The 12,963-nt window shown below is 35.2% G+C and overlaps 1 protein-coding gene across 1 annotated transcript in view; it reads left to right on the top strand.

Annotated features, from left to right (window-relative positions):
• LRP1B (LDL receptor related protein 1B) overlaps positions 1 to 12,963 on the top strand; it is a 1,450,575-nt gene that overhangs the window by 572,118 nt on the left and 865,494 nt on the right. The window lies entirely within an intron of this gene.

Raw genomic sequence — 12,963 nt, 5'->3', positions numbered from 1 at the left:
TTTCTCCTACTTCCTGCTCAGAATTGTGATTTGTGAGTTGATTTGGGAGGGAATGCAGTGATAGAAGAGTGAAGGGCCAGCACTCTGCATTCCTCAAAGTCCAGCTCTCATACCTTGAAGGGCCAATTGCCTGTCATGGGCCCTGGATTTCTGACTGAGGTGACAAATAGGTAAGGAGACACAAAATGTATTTCCATTTTCTCTCTGGTCAGTGGTTTTATTTTAGTTTTGGTCAGAATATATAGATTGGTCATTGTGTCTCTCATTCCAGTTTTATCAGTAGTCTGGCAGTTTTTAATTCCTTCTGAATTCTAGATAATAGTTGACTGAGTGTCTCCTAGTAATACAAATTGGAGTCCTTTCCTGTTACTGCAGGACTTTTGGAAAGAAGTAGAGACTGACTCAAGGACCACTATTCTGACACCATCTTTTTTTTTTTTTTTAAGATTTTATTTATTTATTTGAGAGAGAGAGATAGCAAGAGAGAGCATGAGCAAGGGGGAGAGAGAGAAGCAGACTCCCCTCTGAGCAGGGAGCTTGATGTAGGGCTCCGTCCCTGGACCTGGGGATTATGACCTGAGTTGAAGGCAAATACTTAATTGACTGAGCCACCCAGGTGCCCCTATCCTGACACCATCTTAAGCCATTTTCTAATATTAACTTTTGATTGTTTGACTGGATGATTTTTCGAAGTATATTCAGTTACATAAAATCATAATATTTGACTAATATTGTTAAATAAATTGAGCCATTTATTACTTGAGAAATGCTACTAAATGTAATTTTTAAAATTATGTAATTTGCGGGTACCTGGGTAGCTTAGTTGGTTAAGTGTCTGCCTTGGGCTCAGGTCATGATCCCAGGATCCTGGGATCGAGGCCCATGCTGGGCTTCCTGCTCAACAGGGAAGCCTGCTTTCTCCCTCTTCTTCCTGCTCATGCTCTCTATCTCTGTGTCTCTCTCTCAAATAAATACATAAAATCTTTAAAAAAATAAAATTATGTTACATGAATAATATTAAGTTAGTAAAATTCCAAGACTTACTTTACTAAAATTCTGTCAGCAATGTGTAGTATATTATTTTAATATATAAACATAAACTCAGAAATACAGTATTGCTACAAAAATAAAATGTGTCCTTAGGATTTCAAAAGATGCAAGTCCTTAGTATATGAAAATTCAAATGTATTACAGGATGTGTATTTTTAAAATGTACATAAGAAGTATACACCTCTTTGTCCACCATCCCCCAAATAATATAATACCCCCTCTCCATACCAAGAAATCTACAGAGTCTCAAATAAGAAAATATAAGTAAATATAGAAAACAATATATAAATATAAAGCATTATTATTTATGTGAATTTTTCAAAAAGAGGTAAGCTTTCAGTAAAAATATTTTTTTAATAGTAACCTTACTTTCATTTCCAATGTAGATATTTTCCAAAGCTAGCATTATAAGTAGATATTTGCCTCTCAGTGTCTTATTAAAAAAATTGTCTTTAATCAGAGGCAAAAAACAATTGTGTTCCCACCATAATAAGTGGTCCAATTATATTACTCCCTGTATTTAAAAAAAATCAATTAATTTTTTTTGATATTTATACAAGTGCTATATAAATTACTTTTTTTCTGTTTTATTTATACTGCTAAAGTAATGTACAGACCATTAATTTTAATAGTGTGGTGCTTTCATTTAACTTTAGCAGTCCTAGATTTTTCTCTAGGCTGTACTTCTCCTTTCCTTGATTACTGAGAAGAGACAACAGAGATAAGGACACAAGTTAGGAGGCAACTGACATAATACAGGGAAGATTTTTTGTAATCCTAAACTAAAGCAATAGCAGTAGAAATAAACTGTTACAAATAGATTTTGAGAGACTCCTACGGGTTGTGATTGATTAGAAATAGTGCAAATTTATATTTATGGGATGGCTCTGGCTTGAATTATTAGATGATGATGATATTCTGAGATTGAGAATAGAGAAGAGAAGCATATTTGGAGGGAAAGATATTTTCAGTTGTAGACTGTTGAACTTTAATGTTGAACATCTAAGGGTATAATGAAACGAAAAAGTTAGAAAATATTCTGAGATAATATATAATTTTCTAGAATCACAAGTAAGAATTGAAGGGGTAGCTCCCATAATATGAAAACTGATAAAATAAGCTTATGAAAATATGTCATGAGTTTGGCCATTATTCTTTTTTGAAAGATTTATGTATTTGAAAGCAAGAAAGAGAGAGAGTGCATGAGCAGAAGGGGCAGAGGGATAGGGAGAGAATCTCAAGCACACTCTGCACTGAGCATGGAGCCCAATGCAGGGCTCCCGCTCACCACCTTGAGATCACGACGTGAGCCAAAAACAAGAGTCTGATGCTTAACTGTGTCAGCCAGGTGTCCTTCTTTTATTTTTAAAATAATTAATATTTTATTTATTATTTACTTTTAATTTTAATTCCAGTATAGTTAACATACAGTGTTATATTAGTTTCAGGAGTACAGTATAGTGATTCAACAATTCTATGTATTACTCAGTGCTCCTCAAGGTAAGTATGCCCTTAATCCCCATCACCTATTTCACCCTTCCCCCCCACCCACCTACCCTCTGGTAACCATCAGTTTGTTCTCTTTAGTTAAGAGTCTGTTTTTGGTTTGTTTCTTTTTTCTTTTCTCATTTGTTTGGTTTCCTAAATTTCATAGATGAGTGAAATCATATGGTATTTGTCTTTCTCTGACTGACTTATTTTGCTTAACATTATATCCTCTAGGTCCATCCACATTGTTGCAAATGGCAAGATTTCATTCTTTTTTATTGCTGAGTAATATTTCATTGTATATATACCACATTTTCTTTATCCATTCACATATTGATGGAAAATTTGGGCTGTTTCCATAATTTGGCTATTGTAAATAATGTTGCAATAAACAGGGGTTCATATATCTTTTTGAATTAGTGTTTTTATATTCTTTGAATAAATACCCAGTAGAGGAATTACTGGATCATAGGGTCATTCTATTTTTAATTTTTGAGGAACGTCCATACTGTTTTCCACAGTGACCGCACCAGTTCGCATTCCCACCAACACTGTGTGAGGGTTCCTTTTCCTCCACATACTCAAAGTTCAGCCTAAAGAAGAGTCTAAAAGATTTTTTATTGGTAATTGCTTAGACAAAGGGAAAGCTAATAATATATGAACCTGTAAGAATATGTGACATCTTGATTTTTTATCTAAGCCAAAATATAAAGCTGCATCTTTATTTTTAGGAAAGTGTCAACAATTATAGGGAGGAATAATTGTGGTAATTTAATTTCTCCAAACAAAAAGTAACTTAAAAGGAGAAATTAAACTACTGAATAAGAAGAATAAGGAAAGAGATTTAAGAGAACCAATATTTAAAAGTATGTTCCAGCATTCAGTCATGGTTAAGCATTTAAATAATTCTAAGAGATGATTTCTGGTTAAAAATGGTAGGATGTGGGATGTTTGTTTATGGTTGAATTGCATGAGAAAATCTACGATGTGTCAGTAACAGATTTTCAGAGAATACACCCAGTTTTATTAGTAGTATTTTTTAATATAGTTTCTTCAGTCCTACTAGCTTATAACCAATTGAGCTGAACAAATGAAACAAAAGAGAAAACAACACACCAGGAGTTTGTGCCCCCTGGGTGTACCATGCTACGATAGGCTAACATGGCAAACCTGTCTCCACATGGCCATTTCAGCCTGTCTCAGGACCATAACTATTTATTTCTACCTTTTCTGTTCTTTCATTATTTTTTTTTTCTCTTACAAAGACTAGTTAGTAAATAATAGTACTTACCATTAAAATGGATGGCAGATATCACCATTCCTTAACTATACTCTTCCATTTGAAGAAGTTTCAAATTCCTTTGCTTTCTTTTGTGCCTCTCATACTACTTTCTACTATATATTTCACCAGATAGCCTCATTTTCTCATTCACAAATTAATCTTAAATCCTAGGACTAAGACTATCCAAATGTGACTTTGAAGCTATTTCCTGATTTTCCTGTGTGTCCAAAAATATGTCCAATTTTGCTTATTTAACAAAAATTTGAAGTACGTGACTCAGCTATATGAGGAATAGAAAGATGTAAAAAAACTGTAGATATCTGCTTTCTAAAAATTTACATTCTGGTAAACACAAAATATGCAAATAAATAACTGAAATGTTGGTAGTATAAGAGAAATAGAAGAAATACACAAATTTAAAGATAGGTAATTTTTTTTTTCCCTACTACTTGAATACTGGTTTCATGATAATCTTTAAGCTGGTCCTTGAAGAATGGGTAGGATTCGGTATCATCATTATCTCTTTTTGGATCAAAGTCTTTAAGTACTGGGCCTTTATCCTTTATAGCCTTTACCCTATGCTTTTTGGATCAAAAGCCTTTAAGTACTGGGGCCCTGGGTGGCTCAGTTGGTGGAAGCTGCTACCTTCAGCTCAGGTCATGATCTCCGGGTCCTGAGATGGAGACCCGTGTCGGGCTCCCTGCTCAGTGGGGAGTCTGCTTCTCCTTCTGCTTCTGCCTGCCGCTCTGCCTACTAAATGCTCTCTCTCTCTCTCTCTGTCAAATAAATAAAATCTTAAAAAAAAAAAAAGCCTTTAAGTACTGAGTAAAAACTAGAGAAGTCTTATGTGTGAGTAGACAACCCTACCTAGCTTCCTGAGGCTTAGGTTCTAGAAAGAAAATATTAAACTCTAATATGACAAGGTCTGTACTAAAATTATTAATAAACCTTTAGAAACAGTGTATATGTGTTTGCATGTGTATGCTAGAATAAAACAGGCACACAGGAATGTACTCTGTCCATACATAACAGGTAATGCCACCTGTTTATTTTTTAAAGATCCTGTGATGGTGAGAGATTTGAGAATGAAACGGTTGGAGTAGTTTCAGTTCAGGGCAAAATCTAACTGGAGCAATGGAGAATCGAGTATTGGCCTGGGGGTGAAACTGATAAAACCTCAGCCTGGCTCATTTGCAAAGTCCCTGCTGTTCATCTCTCTCTCTCTCTCTCTCTCTCTCTCTCTGAGCCAGAGTGATTACATTCACATGGACATTCATCGTGAGTCTGGCAATTTGTCTTTCACTCTGTTTGTATTTTCTGTTTACTAGTGAGACTTAACATTCCTCTCTCAGAACATTTGTCATTTGGGGAAGGAAGTAGAGTGGTTTATTTAGAATAATTTATTCCAGAGTGATTTTTCTCCCCCCCCACCAAAACATCGTTAGCCAATCTCAAAACTCCACAGTTACTTCAGTGTTCAGAATGTAAGAGCGTAAGAATTTTGAAAACCTAGTCACTATGTGCTAAAGAGTGTGCTAGATATTTTACAGATAGCCTCCCTATAATTCTGTAAGAGCTATTATTGTTTGTATTATAAAAACAAAGTCTCAAAGAATTTGCACAGTTTATAAGTGCTGTGTATATTTAATTAAGTAAACCATGATTCTCTATAATGTTTCATAAAATAATAAAGAGAAATGGTTTGAAGAAGTTAGCAGAACAGATACATTATGACCCAATTAGATCTGTTCTTGCTGTGTCACACATTTGGACAAATCAAAATTTATTCTAATCTTTCAAAACAGAAGTAGACACTGAACAAAGCCTGACAATTACATAGTCTGTGAAATTAGTATTTTTTCTTATATGTTTGTGCCAACATTAACATGAGTTCTTGCCATAGGTCTAAGCTTCCATAGTATCAGTTAAAAACAGACTTTTTCCATGTCTGGTTTCCTGTAATGCTTGTTTTGAGCAAGGGCACTAACTGGATTATGTTCTCTTTTTTTAAAGATTTTATTTATTTATTCGACAGAGATAGAGACAGCCAGCGAGAGAGGGAACACAAGCAGGGGGAGTGGGAGAGGAAGAAGCAGGCTCACAGCGGAGGAGCCTGATGTGGGGCTCAATCCCATAACGCCGGGATCAAACCCTGAGCCGAAGGCAGACACTTAACCGCTATGCCACCCAGGCGCCCCCTGGATTATGTTCTGATGAAAGAAGTTAGAAATGAAAACAATCTAGTTGTACGAGATGTGCTGACTCGAGATGTCAAGCAGGGGGCAGATGTATAATCCAGGAAGGGGATATTAAAAAACACGGAGCTGATACTAACTAGTGAAGACCCAGCATATACATCAGCAGTATAATTTATCGAGGTTTTTTTTTTTTTTTTTGAGTGATTGAGTCATAGGACTAAAAAAGAGGCAATAAAGTGTGATCTGCTTGATACATAGCTCTAAAAAAATTTAAAGAAGGATAGGAAGCCATTGTTTCCTAGCAAAATCCACTTGGTAGGTTATAAGACATTTGAATAGAATATTATACTTGACTATAGCTATATGACAATTTCATAGCATTATGTAGGTGGTAAAAATAGTGTAACATTGACAAATATGATCCTGCTTTCCTATGCTTATTAGTAAGTCCTGCTTCCTCCGAGTGTTAGATGTGTACATATGACTTGCTCTGGTCAATGAAGCATGAGAAGTATATCACTTATCTGCAGAGCTTTTTAGATCCCAGGTGTGATTTACCACATTTCCTTTCCCTATCTTAGTAATTACAGAAGCATGCATTTAAATGGAACATCCATCTCTGTAAGAATCTAAACGATTACAGTGTACAGATCATCAAGAGCCTTCATGTAGCATCAGCTAGAAACAAACCATTATTTTAAGGCATTGATATATGAAGCTTGTTACTGCAGCATAACTTGGCCTGTTCTGTCGAATATACATATTGAGAATTCCTTGGTAGTACAAATCATACCTTCTTTACCACTATATCTCCAAGTATCTAAAATAGCATCCAGCATAAATATTTATTGAATCAGTGGATGACTTAATGAATGATAACACATAAATATTTGTTGCCTCTTTGAGTGTACAAGCTGATAGCATAGCAAAAACAAAAATATAAAAGCCATCTAGAAATAAGGAGAAGTTATTTACATAATTTATGGGCTAGAAGTAAGTGCATTTTACTGGTAGAGGGCAAAGGTTAACACTAATTGAGCTAAGGAGAAGGAAGAAGAATTTTGGGACTTCCATTAGTGAAGTAACTTGAGGCTCTTGCCAATCACAGGACTAACAACAGGGATTTTTGAGGTGAAAAGATTCTTTTTTTTTCCTTTACATAAAAAATGCTGCATTAGAAATTTAGTTGTACTTTTTGTGATTTTAGGTGTGAAACTTTTACATAGCAAGGAAACATGAAATGGACTTATAAATTGCTGAGTAGTTTCTCTCATTCAGACAGATTTTTTTTTTTTTTGCCTTAGTGAAAGAAGAAAGGAGAAATTTGGCAGCCAGCCATTTAATTAGAATTAACCTTGGCCATGAAGGCATGACAGATGAACCAGCCCGATCACTCTAATATTTACCTGTGTGAATGTGGAATTCCTGTCTTAGACCAGAATGGCACAGAAGGAAATGTTCCTCTTGAAATTTTTCTCTGTATACCAGTCATATTGTTTCCTCAGGACATATCTTAAAGATATGCGACAAAATACTGTAATTGTATTAATCAGAGCTGTTAAAAAACAAAACAAAACAAAACAAAAACCAAAAAACACAACATTGGTCACAAACTCAGATTTTAATAGAAAACAGAATTCTGATCATTTGAGTGATTTTTTCCAATATTTTTCAGCTGAAATTTTTTGACAGTCATTGGCCCTGTAAATTGAACCTGTATTCAAAATATTTGAGCTAAATTAGTTTAACATTTTACAGTTAAGTTAAAATAGAAAAACTGCAGTTTTCTCGGAGGACAACACAGATATACCACCACCACCTGCCGTGTACACACCCATACACCAACATCACCTTACCAAAATATTTTTTCCCTCTCTTTCCACTTAGTATTACTCAGAATTATCTGAAAGTTTAAAATGCAAACTTAGCAGTCGTATACTCCACCCAAGAGAAAAAATTAAGCAGAATTTAAAGAAAATTGGTTTAGCAATTGTTTTGATAAAGGCAACAGAGCATTTTCTATTTGGGTATAACTACATCAATGAAACTTGAGTGGATGGAAGTCTTGTCTAATGCCAATTAGAAGGTTGTCAGAGCCAAACGAGGGGTTAGAATACCAGTTAGAACTGAGAACTGCCTTGAAGATAGGCTCTATTTCATTTCCTGCAGTAGATAAATAAGGACCAAATATAGGAAACTGTAAGGTCGTTGGCAAATAAAAACCAACCCACCATTCTGGGTATCATATAATGTGGTTGTTGGTGCTGGTATTTTGCTCACTATGATGGCTTAAAACATGGCTGCAAATTCTTTGATGCTTGGGTGCTCCTCTCTTTTTCCTCAGAGTGAGCTTGTTACTGCTCCAACCAAGACATTACAAAGAAAGTTACATTAGGCAGCCTCTGAGGCCAAATTTTAAGAGGCCAGGTAGCTTCCACCTTGTTCACTGTGATACCCCCTCCTGGGTCCCTGAGATCCAGGCAGTAACTCTGACTACCCCGAGGATGTCACACTGGAGAGGATAGTTAAGAACTGGTTAAGAACAATGCTAAAGCCACACTGTGTGGGTTCAAATCTTACTCTACCAATGAGCAGGTGTATAATCTTGGGAGAGTTACTTAATTTCAGTGTGCCTTGGTTTCCTCATTTATAAAATGGGGAAAAATAATAGTCTCGAACACACCACCTGTTGCCCTACAAGTAGCTTATGTGGTTGTTTAAAGGGTCAAATGTGTGTGTGTGTGTGTGTGTGTGTGTGTGTGTATGTGTGTGTGTGTTTATTTTTTCTTAATTTATTTAAACTAAAAAATATATATGTACAATTTACCCGCTTCTCCCAACACCCCACCCCTTGTAACCACCAATCTATCTCCATATAGAGATAGATTTTGCTTCTTTTTTAGATTCCACATATAAAAGAGATCATATGGTATTTATCTTTTTCTGTTTGACTTATTTTACTTAGCATAATTCCCTCAAGGCCCACCCATGTTGTTGCAAAGGGCAAGATTTCTTTCTTTTTTTGTAAGGCTGAAAAACATTTTGTAGTGTGTGTGTGTGTGTGTGTGTGTGTGTGTGTATTCAGCTACTAAACACTTTTCTTTTTTGCCGTCTCTTACATTGTTTTTGTAAGTGGAAATTTACTTTTCTTCTCTGTTTGGTACTTTTTAGAGTCATTTTTATAGTTGTTCCATTGAAAACTTCCATGACTTGAATCTAGGATAATGGCTATTTCATGAATAGGAATGTTTTTCTCTAATTGGCATTATAGGTACCTCTTTGTAATCCCAAATACCAGACCAGACTTTCAAAGATGATGTGTTCTTCTGTCTAGTGCAGGAAAAAGGATTGCCTGTGTATGCCTTTCAGTTCAATACAGGAATCTCCAGAGTAAAGGAAATGGTAACTTCTCTTTAAGTGGCTTCTGCTTAGGGAAGGACCGCTTTCCACCAACTATATCTCCTTTATTACTATAGGTTAGTTCTCTGGAACTCTTCAGAGATACATCTGTATAAGTTGATTGTTGCATTTCTACATATTTATACACATGGCTATTTTGGATTTTCTCAAATCATGTATGATTACTAAAAATGCCAAGCTTAGGAACCTCAGGCATAAAGATCAGTATGTGTCTAAATTAGATAGACTTCACTAGTTTATAGTCTTAGTACAGTAGGCAATTGATTACTAACCTGAGTATATCTGTGAAACCAGAAATTCATAACCATTATAAGAACGGAGACTATCCCTGAATGGATATTGCCAAAAAAAGCAACTAATTCAAAATACTCTTTCAACAGGACCATTTGACATAGCAAAGCAAATGCCTCTTCTAACTGCAGGCTTTAAAAAAAAAAGGCTTAATTCAAAATACCATTAAAATATACTCACAAATATGGATAGACATACCAATTGATTTTTTAAAGTAAATGGAAAACATGGCAGTAGAAATCCCGGAAGTCAGGCTTAAATTAGCAAGAGTACCTGACATTAAGTTGCTGGGATTTTTTTATTTCTGAAAAACACATGTAATCTGTTCACTCATACATATTTACTTTTGAATAATTTTTGATATGTGAAACTGTGAACTTGAATATAAACAAAATATTTAAAACAAGTGCTCCTATTGCTTCTACTGTCTAACCTAAAATATAAGAAAACAACTATTTTTATCTTTCTAGAATGGGATCTTGTATCAGCCAGGATCCTGATAGGAACTTCACATGGTTCAAGAATTTAATAAAGACTGTTTGCAAAAGTATGAGAAAATTTTAAAGGAGCCAATAAAAGATGTTGACATACTTAAGATGCAAGAAACAAGGATGCCAGTACCACCCCTAAGCCTGAATGTCAAGAGGAGGAAGTAGCACTATCAGAGCTCAGTGAGACAAGGAACCACATGGAAGGCACCCGAAACAAGCTATAAACCTGGGGGGGGGGGAGGGGGCTGTACCCTCTACCAGAAAATGTATCCAAGAGCAGAAAGTTCAAATCTCCCTTTCCGTTCCCTGATCTCTCACTGGAGAACTCAAACAGAGGCGGGCTAGCTGGGGGCTGTGGTCAGTATACAGGAATCAGTCATGTGGGGCAAAGAGCAGAGCAGAAAAAGAGTGGTGGGAGTAGAGGCTAGAAAATGGGGGAGGGGGGTAACCTAGACAATTCTTACTTTTGTTTTTGTTTTCATATTTCAAACAAATGGTAGTCCCTTTAAAACACAAAATAGGCAGAAAAGTTAAGTATCGCTAAAATCCTGTTGATGAGAAAAGTATTTTCTGTGCTATCAATATCATATTGCTGCCAAGAGAATGAAGGACAAAATAGGTCAATCACAAACATGCACACACATATGTGGTTATATCTACACATGACCATAAATGTCAGTGTGTATCTGTGTCCTCTTCTTGTCTCTAGTTCATTTAGTGCTTACTGACTTTTAAAATTTTGTAGAGAAACTAAAAAATTGCCACTTGATTTTTATAAATAGAACCAGTAACATGGTAATATTGGTTTGCACAAAAAACTGCTTATCCAATTTTCCAGTTTATTATACTTCCATTGTGTTTAAGAAAAACAGATTTTCCCACAAGTATAGTGAATAAAAAAAATGTGAAATAATGTGAATGTCAGGACAAGCCTATGAAGGCCACTGAAGAAGGAGAACGGGCCAGGCAGTAGACAATACAAAGAAAACAGAAATGGTAATAGGTGGCAAGAGTAACCTAGTGAGATGAAATAACAGAAAAAACTCATAGACGACATATTTTATGCATCATGGAATCCAAACGCCATTGTGAAAAAAGTTTAACTAAAAAGAAAAAACAATTAAAAATGAAACCAATATTTTATGATAGGTATCATAGAAAACCAGCACTGTTATATTTACTCCACAGAGCTTTAAGTATCTTAGAAAAACAGCTTATTACAATAGTACTTGGAGTGTAATCTAAGTATCCGAGGCAAGTATAGGTGTATTATTTCCGTGATGAGAAACTTTTTGGTGATAAGTACCTTTAATTTAGTGTAGTCAACTTCTCAGCACATGTGGAACTGCAACCTGGAGGATTACTAAAGAAGGATTTATTCTCAAAGTTCTTATTCATTTATATTATTAATTTATAACATTTTAATTGCTTACAGTTTCATATGTTTTTATTGTGGCATAACTGACATATAATAATAGTTTCAAGTATACTTATAATTTTCATAGCAAAAACTTTTCAGAATAAACGAATAGAGATTGAAGGGCATTATTAACATATCAGTTTACATAAATCTAATGTTGTCTGCATTAAAATCATAGCCAGAGTGAAACTCTGAAAGCAAAAGGGAAAGTTATTTTCTTAACTTTTATTAATAGTTAAACGAAGAAATCATCTGTGTAGTGTGTTAGAAAAGAGCCCGGGTTCTCTTTGGAGGCAGAGCCAATTTGTCTATTTGCTCAGCACTCAATGATTTTGGAGATATTAGTCAACAGAAAAAAGTACTAATAGCTTTTACAAACATTAGCCTGAAAACCATTTTCCATTTAGTCTGTAGTTAGTTAATCGAGTGTATGTTCATTTGTCCATATAAGCTATAAAATCCTACAATGAAGATGTAATTATAATTAACATTGCTGACCAGTTAAAAGGCATAAACAGTAGTACGCCCATCAATATGCACTCTCTATTTGCTGACATTTCCAGTTATGCCAGATGGTGGATTTAATGATGGTGCCTTGTGGTGCTTCGAATGATTTTTGTGCCTGATGGTACTTTTATAGGGCCCGTCACATCATAGAAGGCTAAAGGGTGACTTAATAATGATCCTCAAGCATATGAAGGGTCATGAAGTATATGGTTATGAAGTGACCAGCTGTTACTCATTCAAACGAGAAGGAGTAGATTTTAACTGTAACCGGAGCAATTGAACTTAGATGTGAAATAGAACTTCCTGATAATAAAAGATATTTAATGAGAGGGATGATGAGAGATGCTATAGAATATTTTCTTTTTTCTTGAGGATAAAATATGCTCACTTGCATGAAAGCCAAGTTTGCACTTCTTTTGTTGCCTTTCACATCCATGACTATATTTTTCATACTCCAGTACTAAGTGGATTCAAATCCTGGCTCTAAGTTATTACTCTCGTGACTTCAAGTAAGTTAGTTGCTTAAATATTTTGAATCTTGATTTACAAATCTTCAAAATGGAAATTAAATATTTTATCTAAATATCTAGGGACAAGTGTAAAATGCCACTAACTACAAGGCAGGGTCGAATTTGTTTCTTCCATCTTTCCCCCTTGAAAATGAGACCAGACAGGTCAAAGAGGTCCTTTTAGTCAGATCCCCCTGCCCCCACCTTTTTTTTTTTTAACTTTGGAGACCCAGAATAATGGAGACCTATACAATAGTAGGGGGTATTATAAAACCCTCCATATCTTTCCTATCCAGACACTGAATAG

The sequence above is a fragment of the Ursus arctos genome, unplaced genomic scaffold (assembly GCF_023065955.2).
Source record: "Ursus arctos isolate Adak ecotype North America unplaced genomic scaffold, UrsArc2.0 scaffold_1, whole genome shotgun sequence".
Taxonomy (NCBI): domain Eukaryota; kingdom Metazoa; phylum Chordata; class Mammalia; order Carnivora; family Ursidae; genus Ursus; species Ursus arctos.
Note: the sequence above shows the minus strand (reverse complement) of the source record. Positions and strands in the feature narration are given on the sequence as shown.